Source organism: Pan paniscus, chromosome 10 (genome assembly GCF_029289425.2).
Source record: "Pan paniscus chromosome 10, NHGRI_mPanPan1-v2.0_pri, whole genome shotgun sequence".
NCBI lineage: Eukaryota > Metazoa > Chordata > Mammalia > Primates > Hominidae > Pan > Pan paniscus.
In genome coordinates, this window is record NC_073259.2 from 84,641,192 (window position 1) to 84,667,101 (window position 25,910).

At 40.0% G+C, this 25,910-nt stretch overlaps 1 long non-coding RNA gene across 1 annotated transcript in view; it reads left to right on the forward strand.

Moving 5' to 3' along the window:
• LOC112441425 (uncharacterized) overlaps positions 1 to 25,910 on the forward strand; it is a 198,397-nt gene that overhangs the window by 119,003 nt on the left and 53,484 nt on the right. The gene's annotated exons all lie outside the window — the stretch shown is intronic.

Here is a 25,910-nt window from a genome sequence, read left to right on the forward strand (position 1 = left end):
GAAGTGGCTTATGTACAAGTATACTATACCTTAGATTATATATTTATTTGTGGACCTGTCTGGGCAGCTTACAGAGATATGGAGATGAGAATAAAAGTTGCATTCTCCCCCACCATGCCCCAGCCATTCTGAGGATAGCCATCTATGGTTGGTGGAAATAGCTGTGGCATTCTCCAGAAAGTCTGAATAACTGAGGCACTTGGCAGAGTAATTGTTTTTTGTGGCCAAAGAGAAGCAAGAGAATAATCATGGAACAGAGCCAGAGCCTGCAGTGGAGGGCTGATGGAGGGTATAGGAACCACTGCCCTCCTTGCCCAAACTAAGATGTCCCATAGAAAGATTCACCTGAAGACTTTAAAAAGCTTGTTAGAGCCTGTCTGGAATTAACCAAAACTCAGTTTCAAAGGCCCTTATCTCTCAAATATTAGCATGGTGGACTCTCCTTTGGTTTATGGTTTTACCCACGTATCACCTTGCCAAAGAGGCTTCCTTGATTGCTCACGATAGTTAACCTAGCACCCTTTTCACTCTCTCTTTTTATACTATTTTTTATTTTCCTTTATATTGATTATCACCACATGACACAATTTCATGTATTTGTTTGTTTATTTGCCATCTCTCCTCCTAGACTGTAATCTCCAGAAAGGCTGAGAGTTTGTCTATTTCACTGATCACTGTATGCCAAGCACCAGGCAATAGCATGAGATTAATACATATTTGTTGATTGAATGAATGAATGGCCATTTTCTTGGGCAATCAAAATTTCTCCCATTCTTTGTATTCTGCTAGAAATTCCAAACTCTCCAGGTATGGAAAAGCTAGGCAACAGCAACTTTTTACTGAATGTTTCCTAAATGACTTTTATTTCATATTTTTGAAATTAAGAAAATAGATTACTATAATAAGTAGAAGAAAATAGATCACTCAGGTAAAAATTAAATATACATGCTCAAACCTTGGTAAATTGAAAAATGCCTCTTCTCTCTTGATTCCCCTCCTTTCATTCCCCCAATAAAGCAAGAAAAGATCATTGCTTCTTAGTGTTTATTAGCTTGAAACACTTTTAACTTTTTCAGTGAAGAGTTCACGTGGGTCAGAATGACACATAAGCATGTGAGCCTTTCTTCCAAATCAATCAGTTGAAATGGGAACATGAATTTATTTGAGTGAGGCTATAAATACTGCCTTGAAAACGCCAACCATCACAAATAAGTACTGATAATAAGCCTGAAATGTACTGATACAGAGTGATGCAGGATTTTTTGCTCCCTAATTCAGCTAAATCCAGGTTCTTGTCACATGACCACGAAAAATTAAGCATGTGGACACATTGAAAGGTGAGGAGAGTGAAATTTATTAAAAGAAAGCTCTCAGTGAAGAAAAGGGGGCCTGCCAACAGGCTCCCACCTGACAGACTGAATACCCGGCCAGCACACACGAGCTGAAGAGGCTAGGCTCCTCTGCCGTGCTCAAGGTGCGAATTCCCGGTGGCTCCACCCCACTCTCCCAGTGCGCGGGCGGTCCTCCAGTCAGATGTGGGCATGCCCAGACAAGGCCCTGGGCAGGTTCTCTCATATGCACGAAAAGCATCGGATGTAAACACTTGTGGGGTGAATTGGAGATTCTCTGAGTACCCTCCCTCATCTGCCTCCTGAATCTATCAAGAGTACATTATATTTCCGATGGAATAGGGTGACTTTATTCATGAAAGGCATAAATGCAGTCAACTAAGGTAGAATCATTTTTTAAAGAATCTGCTTATTAATTAGAGAGGCATCCATAGAACATCTTTTGGACCAAGTCTTCTGATTTGCTAGGAACTATCCTCTTTCTCTGTGTTCTGGGAATTTGGAGCTCACCTCCTCAATCCATATGAAGATACAGTCTTCCTCAACTGTGACACTCTTCTCTCCTCTTAGGGATAGACATTCATTCTAGGGACATGCTGGGGACCAAACTGGGCCAATGAGACTCCTTCCTTTGAGATTTGGAATTGGGACCAAAGATTTCAACTCTTTCGAACATAGGAGATATAATCTAGTGTGGGAGTTATTGATGGTTAATACTTTCTGCTCCATGTCCTGAAAAACAGGGAGAGGCAGTGTGCAGAGACTGAAGAATGAAGGAGACTTGGAGGGGAAGCTGAGGCCTGCGAAGGAGGGCCTCTTGGTTTCCTGATTGTCTGTGGGGCCTTGCTTCCAGCTGGCCATTGAAGTCCTGCTGTATCTCTGTCCTTGGGTTCTGTGAGGCAAACTCATTACTTATTATAAATCCCCCATTCCCCACCAGTCTAGCTCATTTGGGTCTTGAAGACTAAACACTGACTTTTTTTTTCTTATATTGCCCAAATTCCTACCTAAGGGGCCTGGGGGAGACACACCCTGCAAACCATAAAGTCTCATCAGAGAGGTTTTATTTAACCCTCTATAATCTGACCTTCTTTCTCACCTGACTCTGGCATAACATAACATTTATTTCCTTGTTAAGGAAATAAATCAAAATATTTTAAAACCCAAGTGTATTTCCTTGTCATATTCTTGAAACGGCCCTGCAAAGTTGTCTGTTGTGGGAAAAATCCACATTCTGTAGAGAACCGCCTTTCCCTGCCCTTTTTTTTTTCTTTCCAGATCCAGGAGATAATCAACTAAGAGTCAGGCATCCTTTTAAATCCGATAAGAAAACATTGTACAGCCTCTTCTCTCTGAAGCCTGCTAGCTAAAAGCTTCCTCTACACAATAAAACTTTGGTCTCTGGCCAGACGCAGTGGCTCACGCCTGTAATCCCAACACTTTGGGAGGCCGAGGCAGGTGGATCACGACGTCAGGAGATGGAGACCATCCTGGCTAACACGGTGAAACCCCGTCTCTACTAAAAATACAAAAAAAATTAGCCAGGCGTGGTGGCGGGCGCCTGTAGTCCCAGCTACTCAGGAGGCTGAGGCTGAAGAATGGCGTGAACCCAGGAGGTGGAGCTTGCGGTGAGCCGAGATCGCGCCACTGCACTCCAGCCTGGGCGACCAAGCAAGACTCTGTCTCAAAAAAAAAAAAAACTTTGGTCTCTACACTGCCAGGTGCAGTGGCTCACACTGTAATCTCATCACTTTGGGAGGCCAAGGCGGGCAGATCACCTGAGGTCAGGTGTTTGAGACCAACCTGGAACCCCGTCTCCAATAAAAATACAAAAATTAGCTGGGCATGGTGGCTGGCGCCTATAGTTTCACCTACCCAGGCAGCTGAGGTGGGAGAATCACTTGAACCTGGGAGGCAGAGGTTGCAGTGAGCTGAGATCTTGCCACTGCACTCCAGCCTGGGCGACAGAGCGAGACCCTATCTCAAAAAAACAAAAACAAAAAAAAACTGTGGTCTCCACAATCCAACCCAAACATTTCCTTTCTACCGATCCCAGGTCCTTAGACAAACTCAACCAACTGTCAATCAGAAAATGTTTAAATTTACCGGTAGCCTAGACGCTCCTCCCAACCCCCCGCCCCCCACCCCACAACCCTCCAAGTTGTCCCACCCTTCTGAACCAAACCAGTGTACATTTTAAATGTATTTGATTGATGTCTCATGTCTCCCCAAATTGTATAAAACCAGGCTGTGCCCTAACCACTTTGGGCACATGATCTCAGGATCTTCTGAGGGCTGTGTCATAGGCCATGGTCACTCATGTTTGGCCCAGAATAAATCTCTTTAAAATATTGTACAGAGTTTGACTCCTTTTGTCAACAGTCTCTATCACTTGCCATGAAATGTTCTAATAAATATACTTTTTTAAAAGTAAGTTTTAGGCTTCTCAGGCCTGCCAATTTCTCTCCAACTACCCATGAGAAATCTCAGAAAGACAAAGACGAGGAGGAGGAGGGGAAGTTCATTCTTCCCTAGCAGAGAAGCAGACACTATTTAGCAGCATTAAGGTATTTCTGATAAAGGGATGAATCGAGGACGTTCACAAAAGTCCCGGTCCTAATATTCTGTTCAGTTTAGAGACACTTGTAAAAATGTATAACCCTGTTCTCCTTTCTGTTATTAAAAACTCTCTGTGAAAGATATTTGTACAAAGGAGTCTTTTCAGAGGGGCTATGTCCTCTGAAGTTTCTCTATATCCTCTGGCAGTCTGCAATTCTAATTGGTTATCTTAGAACTTGTTTCCCTAGTAATTGTATTCAAACTGACATCTCCACTATTTAAAAGGCAATTACATGTTTGCCAGATTTCTTTGTTAAGCCAGAAGAGAAGTTTAAAATGGCCTTTCCCTCTGCTTTATGGTCAAATGAAGAGCACATTCATGATTCTCTTGGTCTCCTTTTTCAAACAGGTAGGTGAGAGTTTTTGTCTCATTAACTAGAATCAGTTGGGGTTGTAACTACTTCCCATTCTTATTGCTTCCCATCCTATTGCTGTCATACAATTTATTTTCATTAACTGATCCCTAATACTGGGAAATGCATTTAAATTCCATGAGTCCTTATTTCCTATTCTTTCCCACACCATATTTAAAAGATGAGTGTTTTCATTTCTGTAACATAGGCTTGCTGTGTGTGAGGATTCTCAGGGGCTGGGCATCAGTGCTACTTGAAGAAAAACTAATTTGATTTTTATGGTCTCTTGGGGAAGTGGAAAACTCTCTGCAAAATTTCATTTTGTGAAGAAAGCAAACTCATTTCTGGGTGCATGTCCAGATAATATTTATTTTGTCTGATATGTTTGAGTGGTATCTTCTGGATTTTAGAGGTTTGCCTGGTTCTAGGGGTTTTTGTATGATATGTAGTCCAGGCCTGGGTAACACCAGGGTTTCTCATGCTAATGCGGGTTCACAGTGATTGAAACTGTAAGAGCAGATTGGAGCAGGGAACAGGGAGGACTAAAGCAGCTGTGGGCTGTATAGACATTTCTCTCTCTTCACATAGCCTCTGACTTTCTCCATTTGGTCTTTCTGCATGAGTTAGTTTGGGTGTTCTCACATCATCATGGCCTTAGGGTATTTGGATTTCTCATATGGCAGTTCAGGGTTACAAAACAGAGTGTTCCAGCCAAAAAGACAGAAGCTGCGTAACGTTTAATGACTCAGCTTCAGAAGTCATATAGTGTCACTTCCGCTGCATCCTACTGGTTACAAGCAAGTCATAAGCCTGCCCAGATCTGAGATACTGATGAGGCAAAGTTCTAGGAGTATCAGACAATGTCGTATATTTTTTATTTTTGACTGTCATAGATATTTAAAATAACTGAAGAGGAGAAAGTAGACAACTAAGTAAATATAATGGACTATTTTCCCTTCTCATTTCTGAGGTTCCAGGTTTTGCTATGGTATCATTGTACTCTCATGTGAAGAACTTCTTTTAGTATTCCTTTTAGAGCAGGTGCTCTGGCAAAGAATGCTATAAGTTTTGCTTCATCTGAGAATATCTCTGTTTTATTGTCATCCCCAAGGTATATTTTCACTTGATTTAGAATTCTGAGTTGACAGTTCTCATCTTTTACCCCTTTGAAAAACGTCATTCTACTTCCTTCTAGCTTCCATGATTTCAGAGCAGGTGCTCTGGCAAAGAATGCTATAAGTTTTGCTTCATCTGAGAATATCTCTATTTTATTGTCATCCCCAAGGTATATTTTCACTTGATTTAGAATTCTGAATTGACAATTCTCTTCTTTAACCCCTTTGAAAAATGTCATTCTACTTCCTTCTAGCTTCCATGATTTCTGATGAGAAATATGCAATCATTAAACTTACTGATCCTCCACTTAGATGTATCCTTTTTCCTCTGGCTACTTTCAGCAGCATGATTATGATGTCTCTAGGCATGACTTTTTATCTTTTATTTATTTATTTATTTATTTTAGTTCATCTTGTTTGAGGTTTTCTTAGCTTCCTTTATCCGCACCTTTATATCTTTTACCAAATCTAGGAAGTTTTCAACTTCTATTGAAATATTTTTTTTCTGTGTCACACCCTTCCCTCTCTCCTTCTAATATTATAATGATATAAACATTATAACTTTGGTATTGTTTCACAGGTCCTTGAAGTATTGTTAATTTTTTAAAAAAACTTTTCCTCTACATTGTTCAGAGAGAGTAATTTTAATTCACCTATCTTCAAATTCACTGAGTTTTTCCTCTGTCATCTCCATTCTGCTGTGGAAGCCATCTAGTGAATTTTAAATTTTATTTTGTTTTTCATATCTAAAATTTCCATTTAGTGTGTTTTTTTATGTGTTTTTATTTTTATATCTTCTATTCCTCTTTGAAGACCTTATATCTTTCCACTGGTTTAAAGGGAGGGAGTTTATGAATTTGCTAAAGAAAATGTGGTACACCATGGAATGCTACGCAGACATAAAAAATAATTAAATCGTGTTCTTTGCAGCAACATGGATACAGATAGAGGCCATTATCCTAAGCAAATTAATGCAGGAACAGAAAAGCAATTACTGCATATTCTCATTTGTAAGTGGAAGCTCAACAGTGGTACTCATGGACATAAAGATGGCAACATAGACATTGGGGACTATTAGAGGGGCAACAGATGGAGGGGGATACGTGTTAAAAAACTATTGGGTACTATGCTTAGGACTTGGGTGACATGATCAGTTGTACCCCAAACCTCAGTATCACACAGTATATGCAGGTAACAAGCCTGTATATGTACCCTCTGAATCCAAAATAAAAGTTGACATTATTTTTTTTCAAAGAGTGTTTGTCGTCGTCTCTTGAAGTGTGGTTATAAAAGCTGTCTGAGAATTCTAACATCTATATAATCTTGGAGTTAACAACTATTAATTGTCTTCTCTCTTGTGAAATGTTGAGATTTGCCTGATTCTTCATGTGCTAAGTAATTTTGGATTATATATTGAACATCTTGACTATTAAGTTATGTGACTCTGAATCCTGTTTAAATCATATGAAATAGATTTTTTTATTTTTGTAGTTTATCAACCCTTTAAATCCTATGAAATGGATTTTTAAAACAATTTTTGTAGTTAATCAACCCAGTTAGGTTTAGACTACAAGTTCCTACTATCCTTCTGTGGGCTATAGTTCTAATTCAGTTCCATTTTCATATCTTTACAGTGCTATTTGGATTTGTCCCAGGTCTGGGCCACCCCATAGCCAGTCTTGGACTTGTGTAGTGGCCTACCCTATAATTCAGTTATCAAATCCTTTAGTATGCTATTTAGGGTCAGATTTATGCATGTGCACCTTGGGGGTTAGCCCAGAAGTTTGTACAATTTTATAGGATTATTTTCTTGAACTTTGTTATTTTCACAATCACCTTGATACTTCCAAGCTCCTAGCATAACCCCTTCCTGGTTCACTGGCTAGAAATCCAGGGCTTTTGATTCCTTGCCCTGCCGTGCACAGCATTTCCATTTGGGGCTAAGCAGTGAGGAAATATATAAAGAAAAATAGAGATATAGAGAAATCCAAATATATAGTCTTACATTCTTGAGACTATAGTTCCTTTGATCACACTAAATAATTCTCTTGGAGTTTTAGACACCAGCCTGGCTGCTTTTCTTGTTACAAGATTGCCAGGGGACGGTACAAGAGAGAATGAAAAATGGGGGCAAAAAACCCAGAAAATTTTCTCTACTATCTCTGACCCATAAGGACCCTCTTTTCCACTCTGTGGACCAAAATAGAGGACTCCTCTTGGAGTACTTTCTTTCTGCACCCATTGTGCAGTTCCAGATTTCAGACTGCCTTTGAGTCCAGGACAGGAGATACTGGAGGAGGGATAACAGAAAGCTTACCACCAGTTTGGCAGTACTTCAAGTTCTGGTTTCCTTCCCTAGTCTGTCATGACCATACACTTTCCAGAGTCCTTAGATAACTGCTCTGTGCATTCTTTCCAGAGTTTTTAGCTGCATTCAGTGGGAGAGAGAGGATGAAGTACACTTACTTTACTGTGACACTCTGTTTAATAGCTAATATCTGCTTTTTCTTCTCTTGGGCTTCCTTTTCCTTTCTATTATTATTTGAGTTAGATTTTTAATCTGGCGTATCATCAAAGCTTGTGGAACCAAATGGAATGATTCCATAATTTGTTGTGTTGGTACTATGTTAACACTACACTGCCATATTGCTTCCAACAGTGCTTTTATTTTTAATTGCATTCATAAGGGTTATTTGACATAGTTTTCTCTAGTGAAACAGCAAACAACAATGAAAATAAGAACTTACCTCTTAATCTGCAAAACCAAACCAAGTAAAAATTCTCAAAAGATTCTTGGATCTGTAAACTATCAGTGTTCCTGGGTCTTATTTGGAAACATAAAATAATGAGACTGCCTAGATTAAAAAGAAAATTATATTGGATTTTTATGGTTTGAAATTTGTGTCCCCGCCCAAATCTCATGTCAAATTGTCATCCTCAGTGTTGGAGGAGGGTCTTGGTGAGAGGTGATTGGATCATGGGGGTGGATTTCCCCTTTGCTGTTCTCATGATAGTGAGTGAGTTCTCATGAGATCTGGTTGTTTAAAAGTATGTAGCCCCTCACCCTGCTCTCTCGTTCTCTTTCTCCAGCTGTGTAAGATATGCCTGCTTCCTGTTTGCCTTATGCCATGATTGTAAGTTTCCTGAGGCCTCCCCAGCCATGCTTCCTATACAGCCTGTGGAACCATGGGTCGATTAAACCTCTTTTCATTACAAATTACCCAGTCTCAAGTAGTTCTTTATAGCAATGCAAAAACGGACAAATACATGGATTGTTTTTGGATTCTGAAGATTCAGTGCTATGGATTTCACATGAGTTTGGCTATTTTGATTAAAATGTGGCTGTTTGTCTTTCCATCTCTGCTTTGTTTCATCTTTCAAACTCTGGCTCTCACTCACTATTTATGTCTCTTTGCCCTTTGAAATCACCGTTCTTGGTCCTGCTGCTGTCCCACTACATTCTACCACTCGGTACTAGGGTGATGGTGGAATCATAGGCCTCCAATGAACCTCAAAAGCTATCTAGTCCAATCTCCTATCTGATGCAATGGCTAATTACTCTTGGAAAAGAAGTCTCTATTATTTAATTGACCTTCTCCTTAAATTTCAGTTCATTTTTTTAAAAATGTGAACTCTAGGCCAGGCGCGGTGGCTCACGCGTGTAATCCTAGCACTTTGGGAGGCCAAGGCGGGCAGATTGCCTGAGTTCAGGAGTTTGAGACCAGCCTGGGCAACACGGTGAAACCCCATCTCTACTAAAATACAAAAAATTAGCTGGGCGTGGCGGCATGTGCCTGTAGTCCCAGCTACTTGGGAGGTTGAGGCAGGAGAATCACTTGAACCTGGGAGGCGGAGGTTGCAGTTAGCCGAGATCATGCCACTGCACTCCAGCCTGGGCGACAGAGCAAGACTCTGTCTCCAAATAAACTAACAAAAAAATGCGAACTCTAACAAGTTTATGCAGAATAAATACACATCACTTATTTTTAATAATCATAAATGTTTTTGCTAAAACTACTATTTTGAGTTTATCCAAAAAACTCAATAATATAATAATAATTATTTTCAATGAGTTGCTGGTTTAAGTGAAACAATATAACTATACACACAGGAAAAGGACAGGCACAGGTCTATACTCTCAATAAGTGCTGAAGGAAAGGGAAGCCTCGGGAATGTTTGGTCAAAAACCTCTGCTGGGTGATGTAGTCTTTAAGCTTTCCCTTGATGAGAGTGGCTCAGCTGGAGAGATGGAATGGAGGGGGTTAGGAGAGGGCCCTTCAGGCAGAAATGGAACAACCAGATCTAGACTCACAATGGAAATAAGAAAAGCATAAATAAGAAAAGCATGAATAACAGAAAGTGAAGGAATGAGAATGAGTGGCACTGATGTATGTCCTACTCTGAAAGGTAAAAAGACACGGAGTTCCAATAGCCAAGCTCTACCTTTCCGGAAGACAGAGAAACACATTTGGAAAGAATACAAAGCATATGGGCCTGGGGTTTAGGAATGAGAAAGCATCACATTTTAGGATGGGTGATGGTTAAATGTTCAGCCTTGCCATAGGACCAACCTGGATTTAAACTTTAGGTCTTCTTCCTGCTGGCTGTGTGACCTCTCTCAGGAAAGGTTGTGTGTTTCCTCTCTAGGAAAGTTATGCCTACCTCATCAAATAACATGTTTGTAAAATACTCAGAGTAATGGCTGGCACAAAGTAAACACTTAGTAAATGGTAGCTCTTCTTCTTACTATTATTTTTATGGAAGCTCTGAAGTGGTTGAAGATGGGCTTGCCCCCCTCATTTCCACAGCAATTCATTAAGGAAATATTTTCCAACTTGGGAACTTTTGTCTTCGTTATTATTATTTTTGTTATCATTATCTTTTGAGACAGGGTCTTGCTCTGTCACCCAGGCTGGAGTGCAGTGGCGCAACCACAGTTCACTGCAACCTTGACCTCCCAGGCTCGAGTGATCCTCCCACCTTAGCATCCTGAGTAGCTGAGATTACAGGCACTTGCCATCATACCTGGCTAATTTTCATATTTTTTGTAGAGACAGGGTTTCGGGTTTCTCCATGTTGCTCAGGGTAGTCTCAAACTGGGCTCAAGTGATCCTACTGCCTTAGCCTCCCAAAGTGCTGTGATTACAGGCTTACAGGAGTGAGCCACCATGCCTGGCCTCTTTGTTATTATTAATTAGCATTCATATAACATATGAATTAGCATTCATATAACTTAATGTTCCAAATGTTCTGACAAAAATTTGTTTGCAACTTTAATACCACTCCTGACAGAAGGTAGGTGCTACAACAAAAGAGGAGTAAGGAGAACATAATTAAAAGAGCATATTGAGATAAGTAATTTATGACCCAAAGTATGGATCTGAACACTGCACCAACCAAGACTGTGTGCTGACAATGTGTCCATTTTTCTAACCCAACTGGTTACCACTAAATCCCCTCACCTGTTGTGCATGGACTGTCCCTTCAGCAGAAGTGCCTGGAATTACTTTGTTTCTACATAAAAATTTTACAGTGTTCAACTGATATCCTGAAATCTTTGCAAGGAGTTACATGCTGTTTCAAAGATTCATAAGGAAATTGACTATTTGAATTTAGAAGTGCATTTTCCCATAAAAACTTGATTTAAACAATTTACTTCTGAGGTGAGTCCACCAAATGAATGCATAATGCAACTGAAAAATTAAATATTTTAAAATAGAAAAGCAGTTTAAAAAAACTGGTATAATATTGGCTATTAAGCAGAATAGGAAAATAGTGTTTGTCAATGAAACAGTAGCCCCAGGTTCAGTCCTCTGCTCGGCTACTCTCTGGTTGTGTGAATCTGACCAGATCATTTTACCTCTCCATCCCACAGTTTCTTCATCTGTAAATGAAAGCGTAGGAAGACTTTTAAAAAGTCTTTCCTATTCCTATACCCACTAAAAGGAACTGAAAGAAGCTAATTATAGAAGGAAACTGTCTACAGTGAAACTAAGAAAGGCTCTAACCTCATGCTATTAACTCATCAACATCATCCACAAAGATGATCATCCACAAAGAACATCATGTGAAGTGACCTAAAAGAGAAGCAGCGTTCTGATGCAGGACTCTCTTGCTCCTGGACACAATGAAAACTAGAGATAAGACTGAAGCACTTTTAATTCTATCCAGTTTAGAGGAACAAAGCCTTCAAAGAAAGGGTGGGCATCAGGAAAGACAGCAAACATTCTACTTTGAAACATTCCCCTGCTTAAATTATCTCCAAGAGGCTATATCTCCAGAAGTCCTACTTAGGTTGGATTTGAGGAGAGATATTTGTTAGAAGGGGGGCCTTAAAGCTGATTTTGCAAAGTACTTTACATCAGACTGAGTGAATGTCAAAGGTCAATATCAAAGAACTGGGGAGAGGGCACTAATAAAATTATGGAGCCAACAGTCCCCAGGTACCCCCTGGCTCCGCCATAGATGGAAATAATGGGACAGGAGGAGGAAGCCTTCAACAAAGGAGAAACTGTTTTCTTCTTTGTAGAAACCACTTGGAGGGCAGTCATTGGGAAAACTCTGAAAGGCCACTGAAGCCCCAAGCTCAAATCAGCTGACAGCTGTGCAGCCCTTTGTGTCTCAGGGTCCCTAGTGTGACAAGACGAGGGGAACTTGAGGCCACAGAAATCCAGCAGTTAACCCATCTCATAGTGGGGAGGAGTGAGACCTACCAGAGGGAATAGAAATGTGTCATGCCCAATTATTGAGGGAGCCCACATCGGCTACAAACACAGGCCTTTCTTTATAATAAGAGCAGGGAAAAATTCCCAGTAGACTGGAGAAAAATGAAGAATCAGGAAAGAGGTCAAGCCAGGCGATCAGCAAATGGCTTCCTGTGAAATAGATTTGGGGCATCAAACAGCAGAGAAATGTAAACAAAATGTTGAACTTGAACTCTAAATGATCTCTAAATCTCATTCCAACTCTAATATCTCGAGGATCGGTGCAAAAGAAATCTTTATCACAAATCTTGATACTTATAGAAACACAGATTTAAGTGGAAAAGAATGAAGGTGGTAAGTGAGGACTTCATGGTGATTCTGAGGGGGGCTTTGAGTACTTGCAAACACTTTGGATTCAAGCGTTTTGCTATCATTGATTTTACCTGCATTGTGAAGGCTCTCCTAGTAGGTTGCAGAGCTGTCCAAAGAGGAGCACAACTCACTCTCTGTGGCCTACAAAAACATTGTTGAAGGCTACAGGTCCACCTGGAGGGTCTCTTGAGCATTGAGCAGAAAAACCAACACCTCTGACAAGAAGTTGCAGCTGATCAAGAACTATTGGGAGTGAGCTTCACATCACTGAGAAAAAACAAAAAACAAACCAAAAAACAACAGAAAACTATCAGGAGAAAGTCAAGTCTGAACTGAGATCCATATGCATTACTGTCCTGCAATTTTTGGATAACTATTTACTATCCAATGCAACTAATCTAGCGAGTACGATCTTTTATCAAAAATAAAGGGAGATTACTTCCAGTACCTTCGCTGCACGTGGTGATGGTTGAAACAAATGATAGATAATTCCCAAAGAGCTTTCTAAGAGGCATTTGATATAGTAAAGAGATGTAATCCATATACATGTCTTAACATTTCTGTACTTTACTATGAGATCCTTAATAACCCAGAGCTTGCCTGTGAACTGACTAAAACCACTTTTGATAGGCCATAGAAGAACTTGATACACTGAGTGAAGATTCAAAGACAGCACCCTTATCATGCAGTTGCTTATAGAGACAACCTAACATTATGGCCATTAGACAGTGCAAGAGAAAAATGTGATGTGGCAGCCAAGAGACAGAAAAGTAAATGCATACAAGGCGTAATCTTTCTTCCCTTCAAGAAACTTTTGTACACATCTCCATTGCCTTTTCCACTTGGATTTCCTGTAGCAAAGAAACCCATTCATGATGGCCAGGCGCGGTGGCTCACGCCTATAATCCCAGCACTTTGGGAGGCTGAGGCAGGCCGATCACGAGGTCAGGAGTTTGAGACCAGCCTGGCCAACATGGTGAAACCCCGTCTCTTCTAAAACTACAAAAATTAGCTGGGTGCGGTGGCAGGCACCTGTAATCCCAGCTGCTCGGTAGGCTGAGGCAGGAGAATCGCTTGAACCCAGGCAGCAGAGGTTACAGTGAGCTGAGATCGCGCCACTGCACTCCAGCCTGGGCGACAGAGTGAGACTCCATCTCAAAAAAAAAAAAAAAAGAAATTCATTCATGCGTATGGGATCAACCCATTTACAGTCTTTTCACAATGCAGCTTTGGGAAAACTCCATTTCTTTCGTTTGTCCTGGCCCTCCTGGTGTACAGTTACTGCTATAGAAGAGTATTACTGGCTTCATTTCATATAAAATATTAGTAACTTCCACTTATATAGTGGACTAAAAATGTACTTGATGTTTAAGTAATCTGAACTAATGCTGCAAGCAATTATGTTTTGTACTACCCTAAAGATCTGAAAATACAGTTAATTACAATTCGAGAGTATTCCCTATGTAACTTCTTGATTTCTTTATTCCCTCCCTTACTCTTCTTCAAGGGTTTCCTTTCGGTATGGAACTTTTCTGGCCTGGGGGGGAAATTGAAATGTCTCCTATATAATAGTTTATGGAGGTCACGTATATCCATAACAACAAGGTTTTCATTTGCTACTGTTTAAGTTGACAACTTCCCTTCCCAATAAAAATTCATGTACACCTCTTGTCTTTTACTTCCGGTATTCACCTTAACTGTGTAATAGAAGTATCATGTTGCTGCGAAGATACACACATTGCTTTAGGTAAATTAAAGTGCATATTATTACTTAATACCCTAGAAAGCAGAAATACATTACACAAGTCCAATTCTAAAACTTTAGTACTTTTCTATGCAGATTTGTGCACATGTGAGAGGGTATCCGTTTCATTTAGTGACTGCTACTCAGAGTTGGACCAGCGTTTTGTGTTGCTAATGCACTGTGGTCCCAAAAAAGCCTTGCAAAAATGTTGTGCCCTGTGTAATAGCAGAGAAGCATAAAATAAACTTACACTTTATAAGCCGTTTACTATTGCTTTGTAACAATTGCCTACTCATATTTTAAGGAATAGGTGAGTTCACTACTTTCTGAAGTTTATCATAGTTCCCTTGTATCTTATGCAAAGTGTAGTAATGATACCCATAGTTCTGCATTGTGATACCCTTTTCTAGAGAAACCCAGAGATGTAAAAAATTGTACTACATTTCTCAGAGTGTTTTAACATAGATCAGCATCACAGGCTATCTATTCTTCAGATATAAATTATACATGTTAAGTGTTATATGGAATAAAGTGGACATTTTAAAGCTAGAAATAAAATGGAGTGTATGACAGAATCCTACTCAAAGAAATGATTACAGGGAAGGTACTAGGTCAGACAGTTCCCCATTCTGGTCAGCAGGTGGCACTAGAGTAGCTTGGATGCCAAATGGAACAAAGGGCAAAAATAGATCCGGATCAAAACAAACTTTGGGTGAAAGTGCAGGAGAGGCAGGTGACTGGTTGTTTACATTTCAATATGTCTTATCTCTCTTTCTAAATTGTTCATTGTTTGAAGTGAGGCACACTTCTAGGTACAACTAAAAGTTGTACTGAACCTTTCTGTGCCTTGGACTCTTACCTGAAAATGGATACAATAATAATGCCTACCTCATAGCATTATTGTGAGAACAATGAATTAATGCATGTCAGTGCAACAGTGCAGATTGCAGAGTAAGTGTTCAATAAATGTCAATTATTATGACTCTGCATAATGACCATGAGGCACACATAGTAGAAATTCAAAAGATATTAGTGGACGTGGAATTGCATGGGATGCTCATAAGCCTGATGTTTATAACTCAGAGACCACCTAGTATTAAAATATCTGTAAGACAGATTGGTATGGGAATAATTGGGAATAATTACTTACATTGATAATGTGACTGTTTTAAATGTAACCTCAAGAGTTCACTGAAATGCTATCTCTCTGAGTATCATTTAGTTCACTGAGTCTTTTCAGAGATGTATTGTGAGGGAAATCTAAAACAGTAATAAATATTGCAAAGCTAGGCAAACCTATTCTGGTGTGTTCCTTCAGCAAGAAGTGTCAGTCTCAAACGTGTTCAGCTCAGCCCAGACACAGGAAACGAAGAAAGACCTTCCGCTTTATGAATTCAGTTCCATCATTACCTAGAAAGCCACTCAAGATATACAAAATGTTTGAAGAAAGAGGCTCGTACTGGTCATGCTGTTCTAAGTTTAATATTCAGTGGACCGGGGGGAACTCTCGAATACTTGCTCAGCCATCAAGCAGCACTTTCCCTTCCAAACTTCTGACTCTGCAAGTTCAGATCTTAGAGTAGGGCTTCTATCCAGCTTCCAGGTTTTCATGCCACTTTTTCCTGAGAGTATAGCTCTGCACTCACCCCCAGATAGGCCCTTGACAACCTGCCTATCCATTTCTCACCCTTTTATCCTGTTACCTGAACTATGCTACTGTCCGCCATATACTGAATGAGATCCTGCTTCAAACCCCATGGATCCTTCTGGAAAAATTATTGCTGCTTCTCTGACTATAAGTACTACTGCTACAGCTTAGATTCACCTGGTATTCCCCATGCCACTTTATTTATTTTTTTATTTATTTTCATTTTTTTTTTGAGACAGGGTCTTGCTCTGTTGCCCAGGCTGGAGGCCAGTGGCATGATCATAGCTCACTGTAACTTTTGATTCCTGGGCTCAAGCAATCCTCCCACCTCAGCCTCCCAAGTAGCTAGGACTACAGGCAGGCATCACCATGTCTGGCTAATTTTTAATCTTTTTGTAGAAATGGGGTCTTGCTATGTTGTCTAGGCTGTCTCAAACTCTTAGCCTCAAGTGATTATCCTGCCTCAGCCTCCCAAAGTGCTGGAATTAAAGATGTGAGCCACCCTGTACACCCAGCCTCCACTCCACTTTAGACCCTCCTGTTGGGACCACTGACCATCCCTAGCAGAGGCAGGCCCAGTTGCTGTCTTTTATAATCCTTCCCTTCCCTTGCCTGTGCCCATACTTACCTTCCTTTGTTTTTGTTTTTGTTTTTGTTTTTGTTTGTTTCCCTACTGGCTCAGAAAACCTCATTCATAGCTGATAGGAAGGTAAGATTGGAAGGGAATAAGAAAAAGGCAAATATTACAAGGATGAGGAGTGATAAGAATACTTTGAGCTCCAGAGATGTAAATACTGTGCATAGGAAATAGAAAATAAACAAAATGATTCTGAAATTTTCACATAAGGGAGGAAATATAATTTCATATACAGGCAATATGAAAATAAAATTGGATTTAACTCTGACTCCTGCCTCTTCCACCTACAGGTGATATGACCTTGTGCAAGGTTAAGCCCTCTGAGTCTATTTCCTCACTTATACAATGAGGTTATAAAATGGTTCATTTTGCAGGGTTATTGTGAAGACTAAATACGATGACACATATGAAAATGCTCCATTTATGCCTGGCAACTGTTCTGCCCGTGTCTTAGGTTAGAGGTTGAAAGGTGAAACTATTGGCTGAATTTGGTTCAAAGATATGTTTTATTTTGCCTTGAGTTAGGGTCCCCAAGACCAGCCCCAAGTTTGATGATTCACTAGGAGGACTTATAGGACTCACATATAGTAATACTCATGATTATGATTGGCAAAAGGATACAAAGCAAAATCAGCAAGGAAAAAGGCACATGGGTCAAAATCCAGGATATACCAGCCACAGACTTTCAAGGGTCATCTCCCATGGAGTTCACACAGGATGTGCTCAATTGCCCCAGTAATGAGTTGTGATAAAACATGTGAAATGATGCCAACCAGGAAATTCATTACAGACTCAGAGCTCAGGGATTTTATTGGGGCCTAGTCATATAGGCAGCCTCTGCTAGGCACATACTCAAATTTCAGAGTCCTAGAAGGAAAGCCAGTAGTCAGCATAAACATGTTGTCTACACAAAAAGTTTAGGCACAGCGAGTCACTCTTACCAGTTCTGGGAATGGTGGGAACCCTCCTGAAATCCAAGTTCCCAGATGCCAGCCAAGGGCTAGCTTTGTAAGCAGGCCTTTCCAAGGATAAGCAGTTAGGGCTGCTACCTCAACTTTTTGTTGCACAGACCTGCACAGGGTTTGCCTGTGCAGGTTTCTTTGTTTTGTTTTATTTGTATTTTACTTAGTTGCCATTTTTTAAATATTAAGATATTTCACTCAGGATTTCCATCTTCATGTGAAAAATCAAGTAGTTAAAAAATAGATTCATATTCCCACATGGCAACAATTGGTAGTCCCTTTTAGATAAGGCTTCATGTTCCCTCAAATTCCTCCTAGTCTCTGCCACTCCCAATAGTCTTTGCCACACTGAGCACCAACTGCCATTTACATCCTGCTTTTGCGAATCTGGCCTTGGCCGCTTGGACCAGGAATGGCCGCTTGGACCAGGAATGGCCATTTGACCAGATGACAAGAGAAAGAAGCAGGCATGTGGAATACCACTGAGTCGTGATAATGAACAATGATGCAAACAGGTCATGGTTAATGAATTCCTGCTGTTGAGGTCACCAGAAATGCCATGAAATCAGAACTCCTCTTTGCCACCCTCTATTATAGCAGTTACTTGTGGGTATTCTTGGGTTGATATGACAACACTTTCATTGCTATATATAGTAAGTCCTCTTTATTTAAGCTAACTCCAGTCAGTCTTTGCTCCTGCCCACCTAAAGATCACTGATCGGAAAAGTGTTAATATAAATTAATTATTACATATATTTGCCCGTTAGAACTTTGTAACTTGAAGTCATTGTTATTGTCATCCCCACCAAGACTTGTGATCACAGACTAAAATATGTCAACAGAAAGGTAAATCTTGTTCAAAGGAAATCAATCCAATCAAGTAGTTGTATGTATCGATATGCCTTTTTATTTACTAACTCAACTACTGTGTGATAAAATGAAATTTCATCTTTATATTCCTAGCATCTAGAAAACTACCAGCTATGGAGTTGGATTCAATAAATGTTTCCTAACTTTATAAAGTTCACCTATAACAAGGTCTAGAAACCCAAGGATAGAAATAATGAAAATCATTATGCTCATGCTAAAAAGGGGAAAATGCAAGTGATATAATTGCAGTAGTGTGCTGCATGCCACCCAACCATACAAATGTTCTAGATGCTTCTTTTCTCATTCTAGTTACAAAACCGGCACAGATACAAGCTCCAGAGAAGGAACTGCAAAGATTCCAATGTCTGTTGATAGGTTCATTCTACTAAAAGCAAAGAATTTGAAAAGTTCTTTACTTGCTTCCTTGATAGTTTCATTTCTCAGACGACTGAGGAAGCAATTAGGGGATTTTATATTCTAGACTTGACTTTCACTAATAAGAAAAACTGAGTTTTTAAAGTTAGTAAAGTAACTAGAAACTACAAGAACACCAAGAAAAAGAGGCAGTGTCATGCAGATTGCGTATCCCTTATCCATTAAGGTGCTAACATAAGAATTAGGCATGCTGGGGATTCATTCATTCATTCAACAAATGTTTACTGAATGCTTACTATACGCATGCCTATTTTAGGTTCTGGGTATATGACAGTGAATAACATAGACAAAAATCCATGCTCTGTTGGACCTTGCATTCTAGTTGGGGGACGGGGATAATAAACAGCTATATTAATAAAATATGTAATAGTTCAAATGGTGATATGAACTATGAAGGACAATGTCAGGGAAGAGGAATAGAAATTGCTAGGGAAGAAGGATGGGGTAATTTTATGTAAGGTTATTGGAGAAGGCCTTGAAAAAGGGACATTTGAGCCAAGGTAGATGGGGGAATGAGCTATGTAGGCACGTGGGAAAAGAGGGAGAGAGAACAGAAGGTATATATGGGTTTGTGCCCTGCTAAGTGAGCCAAGGGAGAGTAGGAGATGAGATTAAAGATTGCAAAATGCCTTGTAGGCTATTGACTTTGGTTTTACTCTGGAATGAGAAGCCGGTAGAGAGTTTGAGCAGGGTAGTGACATAATCTAGCTGACATTTAAAAACGCAGGCGAGAGGGAGGAAGCAGGAGATTAGTGCAATAATCCAGATTAGAGATGTTGCTAGTGTAGACCAAAGTGATAACAGCTGACTTGGTAAAAATAGTCAGATTCTCGACATATTTTGAAGGCAGGGCTACCATGATTGAATTATGGGAGAGGAAAAGTGGCAGAAAGAATTGAGGATGACCCTAAGGTTTTGGCAAGAGTGACTAGAAGGATGGAGATGTGATTAACTGAAATGGAGGAAAACTGTGAAAGGAAGAGTTTTGTAAGAGAAGAGGAGTTCAATTTTTAGACATGTTAAATTTGAGATTCCTTTTACACCTCAAAGTGGAAATGTTGGTAGGCAGTTAAATATATGAGCCTGAAATTTAGGCAAGAGTTCTTGGCTGGAGAGTTATCAGTATATAGGTAATATTTAAAACCATGAGATTAGATGAGATCACTGAAGGAGACAAAGTATTGGCCAGGTACAGTGGCTCACGCCTGTAGTCCCAGCACTTTGGGAGGCTGAGGCAGGAGCATTGCTTAAGCCTAGAAGTTTAAGACCAGCCTGGGCAACACAGTAAGACCCTGCATAGCAAAACCCTGTCTCTACAATTTTTTTTTAATTAGCTGAGGATGGTGGCACACACCTGTAGTCCTAGCTACTCAGGAGGCTAAGGTGGGAGGATCGTTTGAGCCCAAGAGTTAGATGCTGCAGTGAGCTATGATCACACCATGACACTCCAGTCTGAGCAATGGAGTGAGATTCTGTCTCTAAAAAAAAAAAGAAAAGAAGGAAGGAAGGAAAAGAAAGAAAGGAAGGAAGGAAGGAAGAGAGAGAGAGAAAGAAAGAAGCATTGAAGATAAGAATATAAGAGTTTCAAGAATGAGGTGTTTCAAAGTTTGGATGTGAGGGTGATGATAAGGAATGAGCAAAGGAGGCTGGAGGCTGAGAGAGAAGTAGCAGCTGAAGAAATAGGAGACAATCTGAGAGAATGAGATGTCCCAGCAGCAAAGGGAATAAAGTGCCTGGAGAGGAGAGAGGTCACTGTCAAGTGAAGAGAAGTCAAGATAAAATAAAGACTTACCTTTGGATTTAACCATGTGGAGGCTTTAACATGGGCAGTTTAAGTGTTGTAAAGGTGAATAAAACACTGTTGGAGTCTGGTCAAGAGAGAATCAGTAGAAAAGAATTTGAAGACTGCAAATTTCAAGCAACAACAACACGCGGTCTATTTCTACATGTTTTGCAATAAAAGGGAGCAGAGAAATGGACAGTAGGTAGAAGAAGAATGTTGGGTCAGGAGGATTTTTTTTAATTGGAGGAATTTGTATGTTGATGGAGTGATCCAATGGAGAGGGGAGGGGAAACTGAGGATGTAGGAGAGTGAAAGCAGAATTGACAGAGCAATGTTCTTGAGGAGGCATGTAAAAACAACAGATGTCTGCTCCAAAAACATATGGGAAATCTTAGAAAGCCCAGATTTTCTAAAAACCCAGAGTAAAGATAACTGCGGTCCTATGACCAACACCATTAAAAAGGGACAGCAGATGCAGAAGAATGGAAGTGTCGAAGGGGTGGAATTCTGATGGAGTGGAGGATTCTGGCTTGAACCTAAATTTGGTCACCATTGGCATTCATTCAGACACATCTGCCTGTGTAGTGACAGGGCTTGAATCCTCTGTTTTCATGCATGAGTGGAAGTCTCCTGGGAAAGAATTTCTTCTAAAAGAAGAGAAAGCAGGGCCTTTAAGTTTGGACCAATAACTGGTCAGAGGGGAGGGGTGTTTAGCACACTGTGATGTCTGTCTCTCAGGTTTGGCCTCTGGTCCAGCCTCCATAAATCCATGTCAGATTACTAAGGAGAGGGACATATAAGAATGGACAACTTTATTTCACTAAACTATGTAAGATACTAGGATCATGAAATTATTTTATTTTGCTACTCTTCTGCTCATGATAACACAAAAAGGAGAAAAAGCTTGATCCCGCTGAGGTGCAGCATGGCCTCAGTGCGTTGAAGACTCCAAAAACCACCTTCTGCTCAACTTTAATGCTCAACGGATCTGCAGTGGAGACCACCTCTTATGTCTGTGACCACAATAGAGGCCAGCTCTCATCACACTACAGCAGTGGAACCAGTTCCAAGAGTGAGAGAGATTTTAATAGTTTGCAGCTTCAGGACCCCTTAGCATGGACACACCACTGTAATAGTGGACACCAGCTGCAGTGGCAGTGGTCAGGCACTACCAAATGACTTAATAGCAAGCAGAGCTTTAAGCAGCAGACATCACGAGGGGGGCCAGAGTGGGGGAGAATCATGGCAGACACAGACAATAGCTGCTATAACTTGTTTACAAGCACCTGTTATATAACCTAACAACACCTAGAGACAACTGGATGAGACTTTGAGGGTAGCTAGAACCACACAGAGGGTTGGGGTAAAACTAATATACAAAACCCTTTATTACTATTAATATAGTTCCATTTTATCCTTAGATTAGTGTGGCTAGGGAAACAGCTTATAAGAAATTACAATCACATATGAAGCTGATAAGGAAGACAATACTAAAAGAAACACATGTGGCTGAAAAGAATGAGTCTCTATTGAGAGACATGCTGATGACAGAAAGAGGCAAGAACAAATATGAAGGAAAAACCTCAGGAAAGATAAAGCACAGAACCAGCTGAGGTTAAAGATAACAAAAACAATTGCAGTTTTTTTTTTTTTTTAAACTATGGAGCAAGAAAATGGTGTAAGCTGACAGATGGCAGAGAAAGTATAACTACTTAACCATTACTTTATTTCTTTACTTTTTTTAAATGAAGAAAATGGCCTTCAAAGTGGGAGGTGGAAAACATAACTAAGCAGGAACTAATCTGGACAGTATAATTATTGTAGATCCTCTTTATTATTTCTTTTGTTTATTTTTTTGAATTAAAAAAAGCATCCACAGACAGTGTGTAAACAAATGGACATGGTTATGTTCTTTTTATTTTATTTTATTTTATTTTTGAGTGAGAGTCTCACTCTGTTCCCCAGGCTGGAGTGCAATGGCACAGTCTCAGCTCACTGCAACCTCCGCCTCCTATGTTCAAGTGATTCTCCTACCTTAGTCTCCTGAGTAGGAGGGACTACAGGCACGTGCTACCATGCCTGGCTAATTTTTGTATTTTTAGTGGAGATAGGGTTTCACCATGTTGGCCATGCTGGTCTCAAACTCCTGGCCTCTTCAGCCTCCCAAAGTGCTGGGATTACAGATGTGAGCCACTGCTCTAGGCCCACTTTTCTCTATTTTCTAAAAATAGTTTTAGAATGAGTTATTATCATTTTTAGTTTAGAAAGACTCTATTTTATTGAAAAACAGGGAATTACTATTTGACATAAGTAAAAGATTTCTTAAGCGTTCAACTCAATGCCTTAGATGATGCTAAGCCCACAAACCCAGATTATTTACCTCCTAAGGTACTAAGAGAGAATAGATGTGATGGTGGGACAAGAGCTGATCATTTTAAAGGCATGATGGAGAACAAGAAAGTTTTTAGATTATATCTAATAAGTTTTACAGTTTATAAAGCAATGTTATATGACTAATATTAACTAGTATTATCTGCTATGTGCTAGGCATTGTGCTAGACCAAGAGTCTGCAAACTATGGCCCCCAGGATAAATTCAGCTTGCTGCTTGTTTTTATGTTAAAAACAGTAAATTAAGTGGTTTAAAAAAATCAAAAGAAGAAAACTTTATGACATGAAAATTAGAAAAAAAATCAAACTTCAGTGTACAGAAATAAAATTTTATTAGAACAGGCTGGGCGTGGTGGCTCATGCCTGTAATCCCAGCACTTTGGGAGGCCAAGGTGGGCAGATCACTTGAGATCAGGAGTTTGGGACCAGCCTGGCCAACATGGTGAAACCCCATCTCTACTAAAAATACAAAAATTAGCAGGGCATGGTGGCAGGCACCTGTAATCCCAGCTACCTGGGAGGCTAAGGCAAGAGAATTGCTTGAACCCAGCAGGTGGAGGTTGCAGTGAGCTGAGATCACACCACTGCACTCCAGCCTGGGTGACAGAGTGAGACTCTATCTCTAAATAAATAAATAAATAAATAATAAAAAGAGCATAACCATGTCCATTTGTTTACATACTGTTTGTGGATGCTTTTGTGCAACTATAGCAGGGTTGGGTAGTTGTAACAGGGACTGTATGACTTACAAAGTCTAAAATACTTACTGTGTAGTTTTTTATCAAAAAAAACTTTACCCATTCCTGGGCAAGATGCATATCTGATGTAATCTCTAATCCACAGCAACTGTGCAAGTTTATATTTTATTTCATTACTCTCTCCAGATCCAGCCCAGGAATGTGGGCTGGGAAGCCAGTATTATCCCTGTAATAAAACTGAAGCTCAGCCGGGTGCAGTGGCTCATGCCTGTAATTCCAGCACTTTGGGAGGCCGAGGTGGGCAGAACATGAGGTCAGGAGATTGGGACCATCCTGGCTAACACGGTGAAACCCCGTCTCTACTAAAAACACACACACAAAAATTAGCCAGGCGTGGTGGCAGGCGCCTGTGGTCCCAGCTACTCAGGGGGCTGAGGCAGGAGAATGGCGTGAACCTGGGAGGCGGAGTTTGCAGTAAGCCAAGATAGCACGCCACTGCACTCCAGCCTGGGCGACAGAGGGAGACTCCGTCTCAAAAAAAACAAAAACAAAAAACAAAACACCGAAGAGAAGCTCAGAGCATTTCAGTGACTTATTCAAGGTCGCACAGCTCACTTGGGACTCATATTGAAAGTGTTCACTAAGTGTAAGTTCCTGCTTTGTGTTTCTATACTATAAAACATTTCATATATTATAAATACATTAAGATATAACACATAAAATTATAAAGAAGGACTTTTATTTTTGTACAGTGCTTTACAGTTTATAAAAGCACATTTCACGAACTATTTTATTTGGGATCTCAGCTCTGCTAGCTTGGCAAGACAGGTATTGTTAGCCCCTTTTGCAAATGAAGCTCAGAAGGGTTAAATGGCTTGTCTAAAGTTATAGAACTAATTAGTGACAGAGCCAGGACCTGAACCCAGATCTTTTGTCTTCCAATTCAGTGCTAAGGGCATAATAAAATTGCTAATTTTTTTGCATTCTTAATATACCAGGAACTGTTCTAAATGCTTTACAGATATTAACTTATTTGAGTGTCACAATGACACTATGAAATATTTACTATTATTATTCCCATTTCACAGATGAAGAAACTGAAGCACAGAGTGGTCCAGTTACTTGCTCAAAACCACAGAGCTTGTAGTAGGTGATAGAGCCAGGATCTGAACTAGACCATCTGGCTCTAGAATCAGATGTCTTAACCTCTACAAACTCTGATTTTTCCCAGGGCATCTGACACAGCATCACTGATATTACTTTGAACCAGTTGCAAACCTGTGTGCTAAATGAAAATGCAGTTAGATGATCACGTTGTCAATTAAATAGCAATACTAAGATTTAATGTTTAAAGATCTGCAGTATCCTGAGTGGGAATCCCTTAAAGGAAAGGGATTGGTAGTAGAGTCTTCAGTAGTTTGTTAGTTTTTGCCTGCAGCATTGTGTTGCAGGTTACAAAAGCAAATATGTGGATTTACAGGTTATATTATCTGCTTTTAAGTAAGTAATCCTCTCAAAATGAGAGTATTGCCTAACGGGATCCCTGCAAAGAAACTGTGTATGGTAGGCAGTTTATATTTTCATATGCTAATAATGCAAACACAATCAACAAGATGATGGCAGAGCCACCACCTGTAAATTCAGGGGCACTCATTCATCAGCTGTGCTGAGACAAAAGTGATTGGTAATAATCTAAGGAGATATAACATATGTAGTCTCATTGCTCTCACTAGAAATATAATTAATAATATGCAAAATAATATACAATCATCAATAAAAATAATTTTGCAATCAAAACAGTTGGAGATCATGATGTACATATATAAAGTCAAGCTGAATCTATGGATGGGGAGCTGTATCATTGAGTGCAATATATACCAGGAACATTCAGGTAGTTAAAAGTTTGCGGCTTGTTCATATGACCTGTTTTGCAAATGTTACCAGCAGAATGTATAATTCAGGTATTGTAAGCAACTTCTTTGAAGTTATTTGCAATCATTCTAAAGCAGCAGTTCAGAGTGTAGTTCTAGGACCAGCAGCATTAAGCATCACCTGAGAACTAGTTTAAAATGCAAATTTTTGGACCCCACCTCAGATCTATCAAATGAGAAACCCTGGGGGTAAAGATAATATATGCTTAAGCAAGCCCCCTAACTTATTTTGTTTATAGTTTAACAATCATACATTGCCCAGGTCTAGAGCAGTTAGTACGAAATAGCTGAAAGAATAGG